This window comes from Bos indicus, chromosome X, assembly GCF_029378745.1.
Source record: "Bos indicus isolate NIAB-ARS_2022 breed Sahiwal x Tharparkar chromosome X, NIAB-ARS_B.indTharparkar_mat_pri_1.0, whole genome shotgun sequence".
Lineage (NCBI taxonomy): Eukaryota > Metazoa > Chordata > Mammalia > Artiodactyla > Bovidae > Bos > Bos indicus.
Genome location: NC_091789.1, coordinates 54,869,103 through 54,894,750, shown reverse-complemented (window position 1 = coordinate 54,894,750; position 25,648 = coordinate 54,869,103).

Here is a 25,648-nt window from a genome sequence, read left to right as displayed (position 1 = left end):
GTGTTATACATTAGTTATCTATTTTATACATAATAGTGGATATATGTCAGTCCCAATCTCCCAATTCATTCTACCCTCCTTCTGCCTTGGTATCCATAAGTTTGTCTCTATTTCTGCTTTGCAAATAAGTTCATCAGTATCATTTATTTTGCATTCCACATATAAGTGATTTAATACAATATGTGTTTTTGTCTTTCTAACTTACTTCACTCTGTATGACAGTCTCTAATTCTATCCATGTGTCTGCAAATGGCACTATTTAATTCCTTTTTATGGCTGAGTAATATTCCATTATATATATGCACCACTTCTTCTTTATCCATTCCTCTGTTGATGGACATTTAGGTTGCTTCCATGTCCTGGCTATTGTAAACAGTGCTGCAATGAACACTGAGGTGCATGTATCTTTTTGAATTATGGTTTTCTCTGGGTAGATGCCCAAGAGTGAGATTGCTGGGTCCTATGGTAGTTCTACTTTAGTTTTTTGAGGAAACTCTATATTGTTCTGCATAGTAGCTGCACCAATTTTTTCCTTATATTTTATGTGTTTTGTTCTTTATCCATTTATTTCTTTTTTGGTAAGCAGATATTTTTATTATACAATGTAATTACCTTATTGTCAATTTTACTAGACTTTTCATTAGCTTTTTAAAAAATGTTGTGGAGTATTTTAAAAATAGTTTATTGGTGTATAGTTGATTTACAATGTTAGTTTCAGGTGTATAGCAAAGTGAATCAGTTATACATATATCCACTTTTTTTTAGATTCTTTTCCCATATAGGCCATTTAGAGTATTAAATAGAGTTCCCTGTGCTATATAGGAGGTCCTTATTAGTTATCTATTTTAGGCACGGTACTGTGTACATGGCATCTGGTCCCATCACTTCATGGGAAATAGATGGGGAAACAGTGGAAACAGTGTCAGACTTTATCTTTTTGGGCTCCAAAATCACTGCAGATGGTGACTGCAGCCATGACATTAAAAGACGCTTACTCCTTGGAAGAAAAGTTATGACCAACCTAAACAGCATATTGAAAAGCAGAGACATTACTTTGCCAACAAAGGTCCGTCTTGTTAAGGCTATGGTTTTTCCAGCGGTCAGGTATGGATGTGAGAGTTGGACCATAAAGAAAGCTGAGCGCTGAATAATTGACACTTTTGAACTGTGGTGTTGGAGAAGACTCTTGAGAGTCCCTTGGACTGCAAGGAGATCCAACCAGTCCATTCTGAAGGAGATCAGCCCTGGGACTTCTTTGGAAGGAATGATGCTAAAGCTGAAACTCCAGTACTTTGGCCACCTCATGCGAAGAGTTGACTCATTGGAAAAGACTCTGATTCTGGGAGGGATTGGGGGCAGGAGGAGAAGGGGACGACAGAGGATGAGATGGCTGGATGGCATCACCGACTCGATGGATGTGAGTCTGGGTGAACTCCGGGAGTTGGTGATGGACAGGGAGGCCTGGCGTGCTGTGATTCATGGGGTCGCAAAGAGTCAGACACAACTGAGCGACTGAACTGAATTGAACTGTGTACATGTCAATCCAATCTCCCAATTTATCCCTTCCTTCTTATCTTTCTGTTATTTTCTTAATGGTTGCCTTAGGTATCATAATTAATATTTTAGCTAAAGCATTCTAAGATGGAGTAATACCAACATAATTTCAATGGCAAACAAAGCTTTGTAACCACTAGCATTTTCTCTTTTCTTAAGGGTACTATTGTCTTATAAATTATATCTGTACATATTAGAAACTCATCAATGCAGTTTCATGAGTACTTTTTCCTATAGGAAATCATATGAGAAAACGAATCATATGAGAATCACTGAATCATATGAGAAAACAAAAATCTCCATATCCTCTGTCTTTAAATTACTTATCCAGTTACATTTCTTGGTGCTTCTTATCTCTTCATGCAAATTCGGGTTATTTTCTAGGATCCTTTCTTTTCATCTTGAAAGATTCCCTTTCATATTTCTTGTGGGACAGGTCTACTAGTGAATCTCTAAGTATTTGTTTATCTCTGAAAGTCCTACTTCTTCTTCAGTTTTGAAGGATAGCTTTTCTAGATATAGATTCCTTAATTCACAGTCTTTTTCTTTCAATACATCATTACACTACCTCTGAGTCTTCCTGGATCTTGCTGAGAAGGAAGTATCTCTTATAGGTGATGAGTTGCCTTTTTCTTGTTGCTTTCAAGATCTTCTCTTGGTCTTGGGCTTTGAAAGTTTGATTATACCATGTCCAGCTGTGTCTTTCTCAGAGTGTATCCTACTTGGATGCTACTGAATTTCTTGTGTATATATTAATATTTTCAACTATTTTAGTAAGTTTAGTGATAATTTCTTCATATATTCTTTCTGCCCATTCCTCTATCTCCTTTATTTCTGAGGCTACCATTATGTGTATGTTGATATGCTTGATTCTTGTCCCATAGATCTGACTCTGTTCTGTTTTCTTCACTTGTTTTACCTTTTCTGTTCCTCAATTTGTATAATGTTAGTAGACCTACCCTAAATCTGCTATTGACCTCCAATGGGAAGTTTTTCATTTCAATTATTGTACTTTCAATTTCAGAATTTCTATTTTCTTCTTATTCTTTTTTTAAAAAATATATTCTTGTTGATATTCTATATTTGGTGAGACACATTTCTCAAATTTAACTTTCATTATGTAGACATACTTTCCTGTACTTATTTGAATATATTTATAACAGTTGATTTAAAGTCTTTATTTGGTAAGTTCAATGTCTAGGCTTCATCAAGAATGGTTTATATGACTGTTTTTTTTTCCTGTTTTCATGAGTCATTCTTAGTTGGTTCTTTTCACGTTTTATATAGTTCTATTGTTTTGATTGTTATTTTTTCAAGTTAGATATTTAAAATAATACATTGTGGGACTTTTATGGTGGTCCAGTGGTACACCTCCCAATGCAAAGTACATGGGTTTGATCCCTGGTCAACGAAGACTACACACCCTGCAGGGCAACTGAAGCCACGTGCAGCAACTGCCAGAGCCCACCAAGCTGCAACTACTGAGCCCATGTGACATAGATACTGAAGCCTGAACACCCTAGAGCATGTGTTATGCAACAAAACGAATCCATTGCAATGAGAAGCTCATGAGCTGCATTTGCCACAGCTAGAGAAAGCCTGTGAGCAGCAATGAAGACTCAGCATAGCCAACAATAAAAATAGATAATAATAAATTTAAAAAACATTGTGGAAACTCCATCAAAAAATGGGCCAAAGAACTAAACAGACATTTCTCCAAAGAAGACATACAGATGGCTAACAAACACATGAAAAGATGCTCAACATCTCTCATTATCAGAAAAGTGCAAATCAAAACCACAATGAGGTACCATCTCATGCCAGTCAGAATGGCTGCCATCAAAAGGTCTCCAAACAATAAATGCTGGAGAGGGTATGGAGAAAAGGGGATACTCTTGCATTGTTGGTGGGAATGCAAACTAGTACAGCCACTATGGAGAAGAGTGTGGAAATTCCTTAAAAAACTGGAAATAGAACTGCCATATGACCCAGCAATCCCACTGCTGGGCATATACACTGAGGAAACCAGAGTTGAAAGAGAGATGTGTACCCCAATGTTCATTGCAGCATTGTTTACAATAGCTAGGAATGGAAGCAACCTAGGTGTCCATCGGCAGATGAATGGATAAGAACGTTGTGGTTTATATACATAATACACAGCTATTAAAAAGAACACATTTGAGTCAGTTTTAATGAGGTGGATGAAACTGGAGCCTATTACACAGAGTGAAGTAAGTGAGAAAGAAAAACACCAATATAGTGTATTAATGCATATATATGGAGTTTAGAAAGATGATAATGACAACCCAATGTGCAAGACAGCAAAAAAGACATAGATATAAAGAACAGACTTTTGGACTCTGTGGGAGAAGGCGAGAGTGGGATGATTTGAGAGAATAGCAGTGAAACATGTTTATTACCATATGTGAAATAGATGACCAGTCCAAGTTCTATGCATGAAACAGGGCACTCAAAGCTGGTGCACTGGGATGATCCAGAGCAATGGGATGGGGAGGGAGATTTGGGATGGTGAGACACATGTACACCTGTGGCTGATTCATATCAATGTATGGCAAAACCCACCACAATATTGTAAAGTAATTAGCCTTTAATTAAAACAAATAAATAAGTAAGTAAGTAACCTTATAAACATCTCCTTATGATAAAGGGACACTGTGTGTATTGAGCACCAGTGAGGACTCTCAATAAGAGATGAGACAATTACACACCTACTTTACTCACTTGGAAGTCATAATGGAGATCTTAACTTTGGCAAAGGATGAAATGATCCATGTGTTTTAGTCAAAAATATCCTTTATTAATTTCTTATAGTAATAGGGATTTGGGAATTCTTGCCCATAGCAGAGTATGAAGGTAGGAATCCATAGTAATGAGATGAGAGACATTCATCAAGATGGTGGAAAAAGAAGTTGTGGAGGTCACCTCTCCCCATGAACATACCAAATACATCTACGTGTGGGACAATTCTCACTGAAAACTAATTGGAAACTGGCGGAAACACTCCTGTATAAGCCAGGCTATAACAATGATACACACATCATCAGGTAGGAAAGGAAGAGAAGTGATTGGGTCCGGACATATGCCTCTGGGAAGAGACTCAGAGGAAAAGGATGATTACATGGGCAGACACCTGCCCTGGGGAGTGAGTAATTTGAGCCAGAGACTGGGCGCCTCTGTCCTGGAGTTCTACATGGAGGAGAAAAACCTCTTACTGGTTCGAGGACTGCTGCAACAGATAGAAGGACTGTGGAAGCCTGGACTCTGCTGGTGAAGAGTGCACGTGTACTGACTTGCCCCCAGGCAGGGTGCAAAGTGTTCTGCCCTAGCTGGTGCCAGCTGTCGGGTGACTACCTAGCCACAAGCCCCAGCCTTGCAAATGCTCTGCTCACTCCACATCACAGTTTGGCGCTGGATCTGGGGCAGACATGACTGGGCACAAGACTGCATCATGGAATGCAGAGGCTATGGAGTCCCTGGGTGGAGCCTGAGTTGCACCTTAGGGGCTGCTGTTAGCACTTACTCAAAGAGTGCCTCAGAAGCAGCCCAGATCTTGGATAGCAGCCGCTTTACCACAACTTGCCCCTGATACGTGCTAAGATTCCATTCAGGCACTGCCTGCTCTGACCAGTGGTTCCACCACAAGGTGGGGGCATGAGTTGGGGCAGAGGCTGGGAGTGGTAGTTGGCTATGAAGGAATAAATAAGGGTGGGAACATGCACTCAAGGCTGCCTCTGAGTAGAGTCATGGGAACCTGCACAGGCAATGCATTGGACCTTCCTCGGGCAGAGGCCCTGCTTGCTTGAGCACTAACTTCCCTTGGGACAGGGGTTCCAGTGCAGGAAGAGGGAAAAGTAAATACACACTTAAAGGGAACAGAGTCAACTTGGACTCTGTTCCCAACGGAATTCCCACCAAAAAAGTGTTAGAACTAATAAATGAATTCAGCAAAGTTGCAGAATACAACTATGCTCCAATTAAAAAAATAAATAAAAATAATAGAGTGAATCAATGACCAATGTTTTATTCTTTCAAAAAAAAAAAAAAAAAGTGCTACATTTATTTAGATTGGCCAAGGGAAAAACCGAGGAGATTTTATTTTAAAATATCAGGAATGAAAGAGGTGACATAACAATTGTTAAAAACAAGACAATAGGTCCAAAATGGAGTCGTTTACGCTAAGCTTCTGGTCATCAAACAGAGACTTAATCTCATTACAGTTCCAACTCTCCCAAAAGTGTAATCTTAAACAAGTCAGTCATAAATCAACTAATCAGCACTAGTTAAACAGTCTTCATAGACCTAGGCCATCCTCTATAGGAAAGTGACCTTGCCACAACCTTTCTGCTTTTTGCTAGCATAACCTCTTAATTCTTGTTCCCTTTTGCCTATAAAAGTCTTTCACTTTGTAAAGCTCCTTGGAACTCCTTTCTGTCTACTAGACTGGATGCTGCCTGGTTCATGAATCATTGAATAAAGCTAATAAGATCTTTAAAATTTACTCAGCTGAATTTTGTTTTGTAACACTACCAATGCTACAACATTAAAAGGATTATAAGGGAGTACTATGAAAAACTATATGCCAACAAGTTAGATAACTATATGAAATGTAAAAATTACTGGAAAGATACAAAGCAATAAACCTGACTCAAAAATCAATAGAAAACCTGAACAGACTTTTCACAAGAGATTGACTTATTAATCAAAATACTTCTCACATGGAAAAACCCAGTATCAGATGTTTTCACAGATGTACTCTATATTTAAGGAAAGCTTAACATCTTTTAAAAACACTTCCAATATATGCACTTAACATAGGAGCACTGCAATATGGAAGGCAAATGCTACCAAGTATGAAAGGGGAAATTAACAGTAACACAATAATAGTGGGAGACTTTAATACTGCATTCACACCTATGGATAGGTCAACTAAACAGAAAATTAGCAAGGAAACTCAAACTTTAAATGATACAATGGATCAGTAAGACCTAACTGATGTCTATAGGACATTTCACCGCAAAACAATGAATTTCACCTTCTTCTCAAGTGCACACGGAACCTTCTCCAGGATAGATAACATCCTGGGCCATAAATCTAGCCTTGGTAAATTGAAAAAGAATTGAAATCATTTCAAGCATCTTATCTGATCACAATGCAGTAAGATTAGATGTCAAATACAGGAAAAACACACACACAGAACACATTCATACATGCTCATTTTACAAACAGAAACATACTCATACATTCAGTCACACATATGGGCATCCCCATCTCAACATGATCACACACTCAAATGTTAACACATTCAACCATGCACACATATTAATGAAGTCATACACATGTATACTCTTACATATGATGGTTTGTACAAATCACATGTCCAGTCTTATGCCCATATTCATATACACATGCGCAAACATCTCTGCGTTCTCTCACACACACGTACCTGCTGTCACCCCTGAATATGCTTACAAATTCACTAAAAGAAATTTGTGCTCATAAGCATATATTCACACATTCACTGACACAAGCATCCTCAATTCTCACACACATGTAAACACACATATTTTGAGACCACCAATGCACACATTCACTCATTCACACAATTCACATAAAAGACACACTCATATCTCACATGAACACATTTCCTCATTTACACATATTAGCGCACACTTGAAGGTGAGAGAGGAGAGTGAAAAAGCCGACTTAAAACTCAAGATTTAGAAAACAAAGATCATGGCATCCGGTCTCATCACTCCATGGCAAATAGGTGGGGAAACAATGGAAACAATGACAGACTTTATTTTCTTGGGCTTCAAAATCACTGCAGATGGTTACTGCAGCTGAAATTAAAAGATGCTGGCTTGACAAACATAGACAGTGTTTTTAAAAGGCAGAGACATCACTTTGCTGAGAAAGGTCAAAACTATGATTTTTCCAGTAGCCATGTATGGATGTGAGAGTTGGACCACAAAGAAGGCTGAGCACCAAAGAATCGATAGGCACAAATTGTCATGCTGGAGAAGACTCTTGAGAGCCCGTTGGACAGCAAGGAGATCAAACTTGTCAATTCTAAAGGGAATCAGTCCTGAACATTTATTGGAAGGACTGATGCTGAAGCTGAGGTTCCAGTCCTTTGGCCAACTGGTGGAAAGATTGGACTCATTGGGAAAAGACCCTGATGCTGGGAAAGATTGAGGGCAGGAGGAGAAAGGGGCAACAGAGGATGAGATGGTTGGATGGCACCACTGACTCAAAGGACAAGAGTTTGAGCAAACTCCAGGAAATAGTGAAGGACAGGGAAGCCTGGCATGCTGCAGTCCATGGGGTTGCAAAGAGTCAGGCATGACTGAGTGACTGAACAACAACCAAGGGCACTCAAAAACAGGGACATACTCACATTCATTGACTTAACGTGCATTCTCACAGACTCACACTCACAGAAACCCAGTCATATAGATGATGTGCTTACACGCAGCCTGCTCACAGGCACGTTGACACACTCAAACAGAAATCTGATTACATAGCCTCTCTGACACAAGCATACTCACACTCACCATCAACTCAAACATTCACTCACACACACAAAGATTAACTCACACAAATTTAGCATAGAGCACACTTCCCTGGTGGCTCAGACGGTTAAGCCTCTGTCTACAATGTGAGAGACCCGGGTTCGATCCCTGGGTAGGGAAGATCCCCTGGAGAAGGAAATGGCAATCCACTCCAGTACTATTGCGTGGAAAATCCCATGGACAGAGGAGCCTGGTAGGCTACGGTCCATGCAGTCGCAAAGAGTCGGACACGACTAAGCGACTTCACTTTCACACGCTCACATTAACAGGCTTATGAAAACAAACATACATATTCCCTCACTGACACAAGCATGTAAACACATATACAGAGACTCACAAATTCCATAGGCTTGAACACACCCATTTAATTCAACACTCAAATATTGTTACATAACATACTGTAAGACATGAAAAAGTTCACAAATTCACTCTCACAAATGTTTTTGTTGTTCAGTCACTCAGTCATGTCCGACTCTTTGAGGCCCCATGGACCACAGCACGCCAGGCTTCCCTGTCCTTTTCCACCTCCCAGAATTTGCTCAAACTCATGTCCATTGAGTCGGTAATGCCATCCAACCATCTTGTCTTCTGTCATCCCCTTCTCCTGCCTTCAATCTTTCCCAGCATCAGGGTCTTTTCTATGAGTCAGCTCATCTTCTGTTTCAGCATCAGTCCTTCTAATGAATATTCAAGACTGATTTCTTTTAGGACTGACTGGTTTGATCTCCTTGCAGTCCAAAGGACTCTCGAGAGTCTTCTCCAACAGCACAGTTCAAAAAGCATCAGTTCTTCAGTGGTCAGCCTTCTTTACGGTCCAACTCTCACATCCATATATGACTACTGGAAATACCATAGCTTTGACTTGATGGACCTTTGTCGCTAAAGTAATGTCTCTGCTTTTTAATACACTGTCTACGTTGGTCATAGCTTTTCTTCCAAGGAGCAAGGGTCTTTTTTAATTTCATGGCTGCAGCCACCATGTGCAGTGATTTTGGAGCCCAAGAAAATAAAGCCTGTCACGGTTTCCATTGTTTCCCCATCTATTTGCCATGAAGCGTTGGGACCAGGTGTCATGATTTTAGTTTTTTGAATATTGAGTTTTAAGCCAGCTTTTTCACTCTCCTCTTGCACCTTCATCAAGATGAAGAGCCTCTTCACTTTCTGCCATACAGGTGGTGTCACCTGCATATCTGAGGTTATTGATGTTTCTCCTGGCACTCTTGATTCCAGCTTGTGCTTCATCCAGCCCAGCACTTCTCATGATGTACTCTGCATATAAGTTAAATAAGCAGGGTGACAATTTCCAGCCTTGACGTACTCCTTTCCCAATTTTCAACCAGTCCTTTGTTTCATGTCCGGTTCTAACTATTGCTTCTTGACCTGCATACAGGTTTCACAGGAGGTAGGTAGTGTGTACAAAAACACGTTCACGTGTATGTGCATGCTCCCACATTCAGTCACTTACATTAAAATGTTTACTGTTTACTCACTCAAATGAACATGCTGACAAATTATTCACATGCAGACACACTCATGTACATTCACACCCACATGGTCACACATTCACTCATTAATACAGATGTGCTCACACCATCATTGCCTCACGTGAACATGCTCATGCTGCTGCTGCTGCTGCTAACTCACTTCAGTCGTGTCCGACTCTGTGAGACCCCATAGACAGTAGCCCACCAGGCTCCCCCGTCCCTGGGATTCTCCAGGCAAGAACACTGGAGTGGGTTGCCATTTCCTTCTCCAGTGCATGAAAGTGAAAAGTGAAAGGGAAGTCGCTCAGTCGTGTCCGACTCTTAGCGACCCCATGGACTGTAGCCCACCAGACTTCTCCATCCATGGGATTTTTGAAGCAAGAGTACTGGAGTGAGGTGCCATTGCCTTCTCCGGAACATGCTCATAGATGTATTCAAATACGTAGACATAACTAGTCACACTATAATAAATTCACTGTGTGCAAACTTGCACAAGAATTCACTCAATCACATGAATATTCCTACAAGTTCAGTCACACAGGTTCATGAATACATAAACTCAGGTGCTCCCAGACATTCACTTTCACATGCACACTAGCACTCTCACAGTCAGGAACATGCTCACATGGATGCTGTCCTACAAACATCCATGCTCACATGGATGCTCTCCTACAAACATCCATGCTCACATGGATGCTCTCCGGAACATGCTCATAGATGTATTCAAATACGTAGACATAACTAGTCACACCATAATAAATTCACTCTGTGCAAACTTGCACAAGAATTCACTCAATCACATGAATATTCCTACAAGTTCAGTCACACAGGTTCATGAATACATAAACTCAGGTGCTCCCAGATATTCACTTTCACATGCACATTAGCACTCTCATAATCAGGAACATGCTCACATGGATGCTCTCCACAAAGAAGAAATATTCCCTCATAAAGAAAATACACCCATATGTATTTACATTCAGATGATCACATTTCACTCATACAAGAATACTCCACATGTTACCTAGTTTGCAGCACGAAACATGATACACATTCACTGACTCACAGGAAAGTGCTAATAACATCCATACACATGGCTTCAAATTCAGGTATACGCTTGGACACACACAAACATGCATTTCAACACTCAAACATTACTTTAACCTACTCTGACATGTACAAGTTCATAGTTCACTCTCTTGAATAGTATTACTCACACGTGCAGACACTGACACATTCACTCACATAAACATACTCAGATCTCACTCACATGAAAATTATCACACATTCACTCACTGCATACATGATCAAAAATTCACTCACACTCATGAGGTTAGTGTACCCACAATGACACACTCATTTACACATGCAGGCCAACATTGACATAAAGAAGAACATGCCCAGGTATTCATCTGCACACAAACAGTAAAGCTCACTAGGAAGCTCACAAATTCAGTCACATAAATACACTTACATTCACTGACACACATATATGTGCCTTTACACAAATACAACCATATATTAATAAGATTACACAAAAACACATAAACACGCTAACGTGTGTGTTCATGCTCACAAATACCTTCGTACAATCGAGCACACACATGTTCACTAAAGCAAAAATTTACTCACAATGGACCGCTCTTACCTATGAACAGGCTCAAATACACACTGACACTGTCACATTTATGCTCACGTGCAAAAGTGCTCAAACAAAAAAATCCAAATAACAAATATGCTAAAAAAATGCTCAAAACATTTACTTACCAAAAACGCTCACTCATTGGCTCCCACCAATGTGATGAAAATCTCACTCACATGCCAGCACACATTCAGAGTGTTGATTTGAAACCTCATGAGTTCCCTGGATGAAATTTGAAACTCACTCCCATGTATGAAGGGCAAGGAGATACCAGAGCAAGAGGCAGAGCACTCCAAGTGGGTGGGTGGCAATTTTTTTTTTTTTAACTCTAGAAGGGAAATTTCTTTATATATATAATATACACACACACACACTCACATATATATATTTATGTATATATATGTATATATATATATATTTTTTTAATTGGAGGCTTCTAATTGGAGACTTTACAATATTGTGGTGGTTTTTGCCATACATTCAATTGAATCAGCCATGGATGTACATGTGTTATTAGCAAGAGAACTTACATACAAGGCTTGTGTTGAGTGGCCACACGACAAGTAGTTCTCCATGCCTGCCTGTCAGAATCTTAAGTTTATATGGCGAATTTAATGGGGCTCAGCCAAATGTCTTGTCCATATGATCTCAACAGCAATATTCCTCTTTCAAGGCTGTGTCTTTAAAACAGGACCTAGTATGGGAACTGTGGGCAGAACATACAGTCCAAGGATGAGGAGGGCGTGAGGAAACTCTGATTGCCAAGATTCAGCTCTTGGGTCAACCAGTAGTCATGTCTTCTTTTTAAAAAAAAATTAAGTATTTCTATTTGGCTATGCCAGGTCTTTGTTTTGACACACGGGATCTTCAATCTTCATTGCGGCATGCAGGATCTTTTTAGTTACAGCATGAGGGACCTTTAGCTGTGGCATGTAATCCCTTAGTTGTGGCATGTGGGATCTAGTTCCTTGACCAGAGATTGAGCCTGGGTGCCCTGCATTGGGAATGTCGCATCTTAGCCACTGGACCACCAGAGAAGTCCCTGTCATATCTTCTTGATGATCTTCTCCAACATTCCATCCCTCATGACTGATTCTTACACTCTTATACATCCCCCTCTTCTGCCATGTGCCCTGAGCCATTAACAAGGCATTTTATTAGCATGGAAATAGTTCATTTGGTGGCTGTCTAGCTGCATTGGAGGCAGATACCCCAATAATAATATAAGCATATGCAAGAGAAAAGACAGATTATGATTCCTGATGAATAACGTTTTTTGTTCTCCCCACCAAGAGCTCCATGATCTGAACCACTGAAAATAAGTCCCCTAAGCAGGGAGTTGGATCACTCAAGGTGTTCACTTGTGTGACTTAATAAGGATGATACATTAGTAGACTCATCAGGTATGAACGTATAACATTCTGTTACCCAACGGTTGTGTTGATTCCTTCAGCAGGCCCTTGAGCAGACCTACTGAAGGAAGGTATTTCCATCAGAGTTCATTGTGTGACCAGACACTGGAGCAGTAGTAGTCTAAAGATGAAAAGACAGATATTTAGTAGGGACTTGTATGGAAAGTCTTCCCCTCACATAAAAATTACACTTCTGGCCTAATCCTTAGATGTTAATGGTTAATGTGGCTGTTGCATTAGGAGCTTGACCTGGTTGTTTATACCATATATATTGGCTGGGGAAGGCAGCACTGTCAGGCATATGGAGATGAACTGTGGGTGGGATATGCTAGGCCAGGACTCCCACCTTCTCCCCTCTTTCAGTGGTGTGTATTCGATTCCAAGCATAGTGCATTTCCTCAGGTCTGGCTCCCAGTGGAGATGTGAGCAGTTCCTCCTCACCCAGGGTTGCAGATTAACTCATCCATCCTGGTACAATGTCTTATTGCAAATTCCAGTAGATAATGCCTTTCCCAGGTGTGATGTGGCTTGGTGTTCCCAGCATCATAGTATGTTGATCCTGTTGGAAATGCTCTCAAAATGGTGTCACGGGACTAGAACAGACAATCAAAAATGGCTCAGCAAGGTATTCTTTACTTCTGCAGAAGGGCGCTTTGCAGACAAAAGGTCTGGGAGCAAGCACACTGAGTGGGAGGTCTGACCAGGTTTTATCCCTAAGACCCAGGTTCCCGCCCCTGGCTCCTCATAGGCTGAGGACCAGAGTCACAATCTTCCCAGGATGTCACCTAAGATTTTTATTGGTCAATGGGGTCATGAGTAATACTTGCAAGCTCTTGAGTGGAGGACTGTTTTACCCACCCCTTTAGTTCTCTGAACATATGCGGGGTAAAAACCGGTGCAATTACCCTACCAAACTGTTTTTATGAGAAAGGGGAGAGAACAAAGGACTGGCAACAAGCTGCCATTTTTAGAAACATTATTCCCAAGCTGTGTGTATAGATATATATATCTAAATAATGTGTGCTTAAAATGAATATGGATCATTTCTCTATTTCTCATATCTTCCCTTTTGGTAGAAAAGACTGTATTTTCCTACAGTCCACAGTGAAAAGAGTACAATCTAAGTCATATTCCATGACTTCTGTACCTTCATGATACTGGGTGTCTTGGTAGAGGGCCTCAGTCTGGATTATGGGGCAGTCAGCATCATTCAAATGTATTAAAGCTTGAGATAGTACTTTAGTCTACCTGGCTAAAGTGGTTTTACCTGTTAGTAATTTAATCTGCTGCTTCAATATTCTCCTTTTCTTTTCCATCACCCATGCTCCTTAGGGGAGACAGAACCTCCATTTACTATCATGTTCTTTTGTGCAAGCTTGTCTATCACGATATTTGAAATGTCATCCTTGGTCACTGTCCATTTGACTAGTGTATCTATACATAGTACTCTACTCTTGTAATTCCCTAATGATGACCTCCTTTTTGTGTGTGGTGACTGGAGAAAGTCTAAATTATGCCAGACACAGTGTTCACCCAAACCAAGACATTTAGAACCCTCACTCGGAGGAAGGGGGCCGACATAATCATTTTGCTCTCAGTGACTCACCAGTGGGGAGCTCCAGTGAATGGACTCACGCTCCTTTGGCAGTTGCACTGGGCCTTGTTTAGAACACACAGCAACTGCATTAACCAAGTCATTTTGTTTCAAGGGCATTCTAGCAACCTTGGCCATATGCCATCCCGTTTGAACACTATGGTGGCCACTCTTTGTATGCTGTATCTACTGAAGGCCAGATTGCTAAGGCTTGTACCCGGGCTAGGGTGTCAGCTTCATGCTGCCAGAGGGTATCAGTGCCTCATGACCTGGTATATGGAAATCAGTGACAACTGACTCAGGTTCTGGCAAGCAAACCCAGATGGCTTTCTATATATTCTACCCCCAAAGGGCTTATTTATAATTATCCACCCATATGCTTCCCACTGTCCAAGCCGTAGGGTTAATCCCTTTAGAACAGCAGAATTGTCAGTGCAAAGTGTTAACAGTCAGGAACTATGAGTGATTACCAGTGAAATCTTCTGCATTCATCCCCATGGCTGCCGCAGTTCATTCCTGTTTCTATCCAGATGACGTCAGTGTTGCTAAGACCAAGACCAAATTCCCAGACACCTGGATTAAACCGATCTGTACCTGATGTCCTCATGGGCTGCCAGAGGAATACGAGTGGGGGAATTTGGAGCACTGGCACATTCTATAAGGCCTAGTGGGGAAGGAAATGGCAACCCACTCCAGTATTCATGCCTGGGAAATCCCATGGATGGAGGAGCCTGGTGGGCTTCAGTCCATGGGGTTGCAAAGAGTTGGACATGACTGCGCGACTTCACTTCTCTTCACTTCACCTCATAAGGCCTAGTAGCACCTGCATTTTTAGAGACAGTGGGCTGGCATATGGGATGCGCCTCTGCTGCAAATAGGCAACCATTTAGTCAAAGTGGGGGGTTAAGCTATGGCAGATGTGGGTCAATAGAACATGTTCTCAATCTCCCCTTGATAGGAAGGCAAATTCTTACTATAAAATGCTGTTCCTTAAAACTGTCTGGTCATATCTAATTTGTGTGCATTCTCAGATATTCCAGTCAGAGCCTTGGTAATATAACCAATGTTTCCAATTGTGTCCTGTTACAAGGAGAACAGATTATTATTGTATTTATACAAATAAATATATGACCATAAAAATCAGAATACTCACGGAACACTCCAAAACCTGGAGGGATCAGATAGGGAGAAAAAAGTAAATGTTTCATCTTTACTCACAAATGTATATGTTAGCAAATTGCTCATAGCTTAAGAGAAAAGAGAAAAAGTTTTCTTAAATCTGGAAAACCAAAACACAAAAGAACTAACAATGTTTCAAACAGAAAATCAAAATTATAATCATCCTCATTATTTCACTCAGTCCCATGAAATTTATGGAAAAAGACAAACAGTAAAAAAAGAAAACAAACAAACAAACAAACAAAAAAACTGCCCCTTGTAACTGATGAGGTAAAATTAAGTTTTAGATTTACGTAAGTACACTATAGATATTAAAGCCTGTTTTTCTTTCGTATAGAAGCCTAATGAAGTTCAATAATGTATCCAATCTAGATCATATAAGCAACACTACTCTCTCAAGTCTGCATTTTTGACATGGCTCCTAGAATGGGAACTGTGGGCCACATCTACATTCCAAGGAGAGGGGAGGTAGCGAGGAGCCTCTCATTGCCTGAGGCCAGCTCACCTGTCAACCAGTGGTCACATCCTCTCAGTAAGCTCTAACAGATACACTCACCTGGACCCTGACACATTGACTTCTTCACACAAATGCTCATAAATTCACTCAGTTCAGTTCAGTTCAGTTCTGTTGCTCAGTCATGTCTGACTCTTTGTGACCCCATGAATTGCAGCACGAAATTCATGTCCATCACCAACTCCCGCAGTTCACCCAAACGCATGTGCATCGAGTCAGTGATGCCATCCAGCCATCTCATCCTCTGTTGTCCCCTTCTCCTCCTGCCCCCAATCCCTCCCAGCATCAGAGTCTTTGCCAATGAGTCAACTCTTCGAATGAGGTGGCCAAAGTATTGGAGTTTCAGCTTTAGCATCAGTCCTTCCAAAGAACACCCAGGACTGATCTCCTTTAGAATGGACTGGTTGGATCTCCTTGCAGTCCAAGGAACCTCAAGAGTCTTCGTCAACATCACAGTTCAAAAGCACCAATTCTTCGGCGCTCAGCTTTCTTTATGATCCAACTATCACAGCCATACATGACTACTGGAAAAACAATAGCCTTGACTAGATGGACCTTTGTTGGCAAAGTAACATCTCTGCTTTTTAATATGCTATCTAGGTGGGTCCAAATATGTACACTCTGATCTTCCCATATACCCCTTCATTTACACATGCACATTAACCTCAGAATAAGGAATCTGCTAACATACACACTCACACACAAGCAAACTCACGTCTACCATGAAGCTAAACCATTCACTCATATGTAAATAAACTCATACTTCCATTCATGATTATGTTACACTCATACAATTCTTGCAAGTTAAGCTCACTTTAACTTGTGGGAACCTAGTACACATTCACTGCCTCACATGAACATACTGGTGTTCTCTCATGTGTTCACGAGTTTCAGTCATACCCCTTGAACATAAACATGTACTTTAATACTCAAATATTATCACACTAACAGACTCTTATGATGTATAGGATTATGAGGCATGGAGGGAGGAGTGCACTTCTCCAGAGGTGGAACCAGCACTGCAGCACCAGCACCTTTGGGCTGCATCCTTTCCTTGCTGGACAGCACTTCAGCTGCACACTTTACCCCACCCTCAAGACTCAGTGAACAGACAGGTCCAACAAGACTGTGGAGTAAAAGGATGTGCATTCATCTTCTCCCATGAGAACTCCAAAATTGCAAACAACTGTTGAACAACCAGTGACAGGAGAATGTTGAATCCCACTGAAAAATGATACCCTTTGTTGGAGGGGAAAGGAGAAGCCCCAACGAGACAGTAATGAGGCAAAATCGTGTTTAGAATCAAACCTCATACACAACAGAGAAGCTCAGAGGGCTCCAACAAAACCTTGTGTGCACCAGGATCCAGGGACCCCACAAGAGACTGAACCACACCTGCCTTTCAGTGTTTGAGTCTCCTCTATGGCTGCATACGTCAGCAGTGTCCTGCCATGGGAACAGGGGCTCTGGCTGCAGCAGACCTGGGAGGTGTGGTGTGTAAGCCCCACGATAGAGCCACCAAGTAGACAACTCACAAACTGGAGGACAATCAAACAATTATACCAAAGAAGTTCTCGCACTGTTGTGAAAGTTCTGGGGCCCACAACAGATTTCCCAACCTGGGAATCCAGCAAAGAGACTGAGAACCCCCAGGGAATTTGAATTTGAAGGCCAGTGGGCTTTGATTACAGAACTTACACAGGACTAAGGAAACAGACTCTTGGAGGGCACAACAAAACCTTGTGTGCACCAGGACCCAAAAGAAAGGAGCAGTGACCCCACAAGAGAATGAGCCAGACTTGCCTGTGAGTATCCAGGAGATTCCAGTGGAGGCATGGGTCGACAGTGGCTTACTGTGGAGTCAGGGGCACTGAATCTAACAGTCCTGGCATAAGTTCTTTTGAAGGACCTCCATTACCCCTATCATAGTTTAGCCTCAGGCCAGACGACAGGGAGGGAACACAGCCCCTCCAATCCACAGAAAATTGGATTAAAGATTTACTGAGCATGGCCCTGCCCATCAGAGCAAGACCCAGATGCCCCCACAGCCAGTCCTTCCCATCAGGAAGCTTCCACAAGCCTCGTGTGCTTATTCATGGAAGAACAGACAGAATGGAAACCACAGTTACAGAAAACTAACCAAAGTGATCACTTGGATCACAGCCTTGTCTAACTCAATGAAACGTTGAGCCATTCCATGTAGGGCCACCCAAGACAGATGGGTCATGGTGGAGAGTTCTGACAAAACGTGGTTCACTGGAGAGCGAATGGCAAACCACTTCAGTATTCTTGCCTTAAGAATCCCATTAAGAGTATGAAAAGGCAAAAATATATGACACTGAAAGATGAACTCCTCAGGTCAGTAGATGCCCAATATGCTACTGGAGAAGAGTGGAGAAATAACTCCAGGAAGAATGAAGAGGCTGAGGCAAAGCGTAAACAGTGCTCACCTGTGGATGTGACTAGTGATGGAAGTAAAGTCTGATGCTGTAGAGAACAATATTGTATAGGAACCTGGAATGCTAGGTCCATGAATCAAGGTAAATTGCAAGTGGTCAAACAGGAGACTGCAAGAGTGCACATCAACACTTTAGGAATCAGTGAACTAAAATGGACCAGAATGGGCAAATTTAATTCAGTTGGCCATTATATCTACTGCTGTGGACAAAAATCCCTTAGAAGAAATGGACTAGCCCTCACAGTCGACAAAAGAGTCTGAAATGCAGTACTTGGGTGCAATCTCAAAAAAGACAGAAAGATCTCTGTTCGTTTCCAAGGCAAACCGTTTAATATCACAGTAATCCAAGTCTATGCCCCAACCACTAATGTCAAAGACGCTGAATTGACTGTTTTGATGAAGACATGCAAGACCTTCTAGAACTAACACCAAAAGAAGATATCCTTTTCATCATAGGGGACTAGAAAGCAAAAGTAGGAAGTCAAGACATACCTGAAGGAACAAACAAGTTTGGTCTTGGAGTACAAAATGAAGCAGGGCAAAGGCTAACAGAGTTTTGCCAAGAGACCGCACTACTTATAGCAAACACCCTCTTCCAACACCACTAGATGACTACACATGGACATCACCAGATGGTCAACACTGAAATCATATTGATTATATTCTTGGCAGCCAAAGATGGAGAAGTTCTATACAGTCAGCAAAACCAAGACCAGGAGCTGACTGTGACTCAGATCATGAACTCCTTATTGCCAAATTCAGACTTAAGTTGAAGAAAGAAGGGAAAACCACAAGACTATTCAGGTGTGACCTAAATAAACTCCCTTATGATTATACAGTGGAAGTGACCAATAGATTCAAGGGATTCAATCTTATAGAAAGAGTGCCTGAAGAACTGTGGATGGAGGTTCCTAACATTGTGCAAGAGATGGTGATCAAAAGCATCCCCAAGAAGAAGACATGCAAGCAGGCAAAATGGTTGTCTGAGGAGGCCTTACAAATAGCAGAGAAAAGAAGAGAAGTGAAAGGCAAAGGAGAAAAGGAAAGATATATCCATTTGAATCCAGAGTACCAAAGAATAGCACGGAGAGATAAGAAAGCCTTCCTCGGTGTTCAAGGCAAAGAAATAGAGGAAAACAATAGAATGGGAAAGACTAGCGATCTCCTCAAGAAAATTAGAGATACCAAGGGAATATTTCATGCAAAGATGGGCTCAATAAAGGAAAGAAATGGTATGGATCTAACAGAAACAGAAGATATTAAGAAGGGATGGCAAGAATACACAAAAGACCTAAAAAAATGATCTTCATGACCCAGATAACTACGATGATGTGATCACTCACATACAGCCAGACATCTTGGAATGTGAAGTCCAGTGGGTCTCAGGAAGCATCACTATTAATAAAGTTAGTGGAGGGGATGGCATTCCAGCTGAGCTATTTCAAATCCTAAAAGATAATGCTGTGAAAATGCTGCACTTAATATGCCAGCAAATTTGGAAAACTCAGCAGTGGCCACAGGACTGGAAAAGGTCAGTTTTCATTCCAGTCCCAAAGAAAGGCAATGCCAAAGAATGTTCAAACTACTGCACAAATGCACTCATCTCACAGACTAGCAAAGGAATGCTCAAAATTCTCCAAGCTAGGCTTCAACAGTATGTGAACTGAGAACTTCCAGAAGTTGAAGCTGGATTTAGAAAAGGCAGAGGAATCAGAGATCAAATTGTCAACATCCTTTATATCATCGAAAAAGCAAGAGAGCTCCAGAAAAACATCTCCTGCTTCGACGACTATGCTAAAGGCTTTGACTGTGTGGATCACAACAAACTCTGCAACACACTTAGTGAGATGGGAATACCAGCCCACCTTACTTGCCTCCTAACAAATCTGTATGCAGGTCAAGAAGCACAAGTTAGAACCAGACATGGAACAACAGACTGGTTCCAAATTGGGAAAGGGGTATGTCAAGGCTGTATATAGTCACTTTACTTATTTAATTTATATGCAGATTACATCATGTGAAATGCCAGGCTGGATGAAGCACAAGCTGGAATCAAGATTGTTGGGAGAAATATCAGTAACTAGCCTCAGATATGCAGGTGACAGTACCCTTATGGCAGAAAGCAAAGAGGAACGAAAGAGCCTCTTGATGAAAGTGAAACAGGAGAGTGAAAAAGCTGGCTTAAAACTCAACACTGAAAAACGAAGACCATGACATCTTGCCCCATCACTTCATGGCAAATTGATGGGGAAACAATGGAAACAGTGACAGACTTTATTTTCTTGGTCTCCAGAATCACTGCAGATGGTGACTGCAGCCATGATTAAAAGACGCTTCCTCCTTGGAAGAAAAGCTATAGCAAACCTAGACAGTGTATTAAAAAACAGATACATTATTTTAGCGACAAAGGTCCGTCTAGTCAAAGCTATGGGTTTCCAGCAGTGGGGAGGGAGGTGGGAGGGAGATTCAGGATGAGGGGTGACACGTATATGTATGGCTGATTCATGTTGATGTATAGCAAAATCCATCACGATATTGTAAATAATTATCCTCCAAGTAACTAATTTAAAAAATTAAAAACCATTGAGTGTACTCCCACATATATGCTCACAAATAACCTTACTCAAATGTATTCACACATAAACAAGATCACACAAAAAACACATTTACCCCAACTACTCAGTATTATGCTAATATGCATTCACATGCCTACAAATTCATTTATACAGGTGAACACACTTAAATATTCACTTTAAGCATACACACTTACACCTAAGAAAACACTCTCACCCATAAACATGCTCACACATATAATGTCACACAGAGATATGTTGACATACATACACATTCTTGCACACTAACTAAACACACACTGATTTGCCCTCAAATGCAAGTTCAAAAACACATACATTCACGTGCATGCACCAACACATTCATTGTTTCACATAAACATGCTGATGTGTGTGTGTGTCTGTGTGTGTGTGTCTGTGTTAGTCGCTCAGTCGTGTCCAACTCTTTGTGACCCCATGGACTGTAACTGTAGCTGCCAGGTTCTTCTGTCCGTGGGGATTCGCCAGGCCAGCATGCTGGAGTGGGTTGCTAGGCCCCCCTCCAGGGGATCTTCCTGACCCAGGTTTCGAACCCAGATCTGCCACATTGCAGGTGGATTCTTTACCGTCTGAGCCACCAGGGAAGCCCAAGAATCCTGGAGTGGGTAGCCTATCCCTTCTCCAGGGCATCTTCCCAACCCAGGAATTGAAACAGGATCTTCTGCATTGCAGGCAGATTCTTTACCAGGTGAGCTACCAGGGAAGCCAAAACATGCTGATATAGTCACTCAATTTCAGGACCTTACTCACAAGTTTACTCACAAAGGGACTCAGATATAAACAGTCAGATGCTTCCAGATGTTCCCACTCACACTTTCACTTACACATTCTTAATATCCAGAACATGCTTATATACATGTATACACAAACATGTTTCCATCCACCATAAAGCTCAGACATTAGCTCACAGAAGAAATTTGCTCACATGTACTCACATTCTCATTTTATCTCACATAAATATGCACATACTAGCTCACAGCTGAGAACCTGACACACATTCTCTCATTCACATGAACATAACTTGAATATTGTCAATAGATAATTATGCCACATGGAGTTTAAGGCAAGGAAGGCTTTGTTTAAGACTACTGTAAAAGGGGACAGAGACTGTTGCAACAAGGAAAATAAACTCAACTCCATCTACATGAGAGACAGATGAAAATTTATCGCCAACAGGGTGGTTGAAGGAGGTAGTGACTGGGAAATTACTAACAGGAACTTAGGTATTGTGTTGGCTAATTTCAGATGTCAACTTACTTGTACAGCATTTCCTGGTGTGTCTGTAAGCAGGATTCTGGAAGAGATTAGCATATGAATTGGTAGACTGAGTAAAGAAAATTGCCCTCACCAATGCAAGTGGGCATCACCCAATCCCTTGAGGGCCTGAATAGAACAGAAAGGCAGAAGAAGGATGAGTTTGCTCTTTGCCTGAACTGAGACATCCATATGACTCTGTTCTAAGACATCGGCATTCCTTGTCTTAGGACTTTGCACTTAGACCAGGATTTGCACCGTCTGCCCTCTGATTCTCAGACTTTTAGCCTTGAACTGGGTTCAGGATTTGTCAGGCCTTCTGACTTAGACTGAATTATACCACCGACTTTCTTGTTTTTTTTCCAGCTTGCAGACAGCAGATTGCATGATTTCTCATCCTCCACAGTTGCATGAGCCAATTTCTATAATAAATCTCTTCATGTATATGTATGCCCGTGCTCATGCTCAGTTGCTAAGTCGTGCCTGACTCTGCAACCCTGTGGACCTGTAACCCTCCAGAATCCTCTGTCCATGGGATTTCCCAGACAAGAACACTGGAGTGCATTGCCATTACCTCCTCCAGGGGAACTTCCCAACCGAGGGACTGAACCCATGTCTCCTGCTTCTCTTGCATTGGCAGGCAGATTCTTTACCACTGAGCCACCTGGGAAGCCATATCTATATCTATCTTATATCTATAGCAACATTGATATATAGTAGAGAAATATAACTAATATATATATATATATAATATAAAAATATATATACACATATATAAATGTATAGATATTAGGTATCTGATCTAGTTATCTATACCTATAGGTATAGATACTTGATATATAAGATATGTGTATATCTATCTGTTTCTTGTTGATTCTACTACTGTAGAGAACCCTGACTAACACAAGTATCAAGGGAGGCTGGGAGTGGGACTTGATTAGATATCAAGAGGAGGGATGAAAAACTCAGGTATGAAGTATGGGGGGATTCTGATTAAACTGATTCTGGTTAGGGAGGATCTTTGCTAAAACTGGGCTCGGCAGCTTGGCAGGTAGGATCAAGCTTCAGGTAGAGTGAAGAAGAGGACTCAGAACGGCCTAAGGTTTGGTTAAGGAGGGAGTTATTTTCAGTTCCTCCCCTTCTTCAAGGGAAGAAGAGGCATTCTTTTTCCTGTGAAAAATATAAGTCCATTTCTCACTCAGTCACCTTTTGTTCACTAAGCAACAGCTGAAGCGTCTGCTGATATTTGGTAGTAGAAGATATCTGCTGGATCCTGCAAGGAATCAATCACTTAATGAGGGAGGTTTCTAAGGAAGCAAAAAAGAAAGATTAAGATTTATAGTGGACTATTAATATTTAGACACAGTTTCTGAGTCCAGAAGGATAACCAATTGAAAACATTTCTAGCCGTTGGGCTTGAAGCATGTTTAGATGGTGGAGTGAGGGGATGGCAGTGGTAATCTAATAGATTTCCTAGTTTGCAGTGAATGTTTTCTATGAAGCATAGACATCAGATAGGTTTTGGTAAGCTCATCCACAATCATGATTATTTCCTGGAGCAGAGCATGGAGATAAAGTGTAATTTCCTGAGTGACCCACATGGCAGCAGTTTCAGGCATGAAGATCATACATAATCTGCTGCAATGATGAGTCCTTTGAAATTTATATCAAGTTGTCTAGCTTCAGCTCATAGGACTTCTTTTGATCCTATGAAGACAAAGCATAGACTTCCAATAAGAATCTGGGCAGTCAGCATTGTGTTCTCAGTGATGTCAAATCAGGAGGGTTGGCAAAAATTTGGAAACAGTAGTTTGAGGAGTTGCCGCCAGATATTGAAGCAAACTGGAAGAGTTGAGAATTTGGTAAGGACTGACAAAGTGTATGAGATAGCAGAAACCAGTCCGATTTAGATGTAGGTCACATAACCACGTAGTTTACAATGACGTGCAAAATAGCTCAAAGACCAGAATCCCATAACTTACAACGCTGTGTTTTCTTTTTAAAAACAAAATTTCAACAGTCACTTCCTTTTTGGCCAAAGATACTCAAAGTAAGATCATTCTTTGTAATCCTTGTAATTCTTGTTCTGTTTGATCTGGGATTAGCCATCTCATGAACTTATCAGCTTCTCCAGAAGAATTCAGGAAATCCTGACTCGGTCTAGTGGTGTGGTCTCAAAGTTGTTTAAGCAATGCCATTAGGAGTAAGAATAAGATCATTCTTATATTTATAAAATGTCTGATATCACTAGATTTGGCTTGCTTATTTGGACAATTTCAGCAAGAATGATAATTGACCACAGAGGCCTTTTTAGTTTGCATTGCTGGAACTTTTCATAAGGAGTCTTAGATTGGACTTTGAAAAGCCTCTCAAGGCTAGGAAGCCATGCCAAGAACTCACCACCAGAATTCATATGCAGATTTAGGTAAATTAATCTCTTCTTGAAGTCCTCACAGTATCCTAAGTTTGCTAGGCCTGCCAGGTGGTGACCTCTCCTACTCAGCTCTAAGACTGAGAAAGCTGTAATCCAGGTAGGAGGCCCATTTGCCCAAGAGGACTTGGTAAGCATTGGCTTCATAAAATCACCTTTAATTTCTTTAACTATCTGATCATGTCTGATTATATGTATTGTTTTCAAATATGATATTCCATTAAAGGCTTATATAATCAAATCAATACAGAGGAAAGATTCATATTGAACCTCTTGTGGCCACTCAACACAAGCCTTATATGTAAGTTCTCTTGCTAATAACACATGTACATCCATGGCTGATTCATGTGAATGTATGGCAAAAACCACTACAATATTGTAAAGTCTCCAATTAAAAAATTATATATATATACATATATATATATATGTATATATATATAAAGAAATTTCCCTTCTAGAGCTAAAAAAAAAAAATGCCACCCACCCACTTGGAGTGCTCTGCCTCTTGCTCTGGTATCTCCTTGCCCTTCATATATGGGAGTGAGTTTCAAATTTCATCCAGGGAACTCACGAGGTTTCAAATCAACAATCTGTATCGTGCATTGAACCTGGACTAGCAACTCGTTTCATACATGATATTATACACGTTTCAATGCCATTCTCCCAAATCTTCCCACCCTCTCCCTCTGCAACAGAGTCCATAAGATTGTTCTATACATCAGTGTCTCTTTTGCTGTCTTGTACACAGGGTTATTGTTAGCATCTTTCTAAATTCCATACATATGCGTTAGTATACTGTATTGGTGTTTTTCTTTCTGGCTTACTTCACTCTGTATAATAGGCTGCAGTTTCATCCACCTCAATAGAACTGATTCAAATGTATTCTTTTTAATGGCTGAGTAATACTCCAATGCCAGTCCAGGT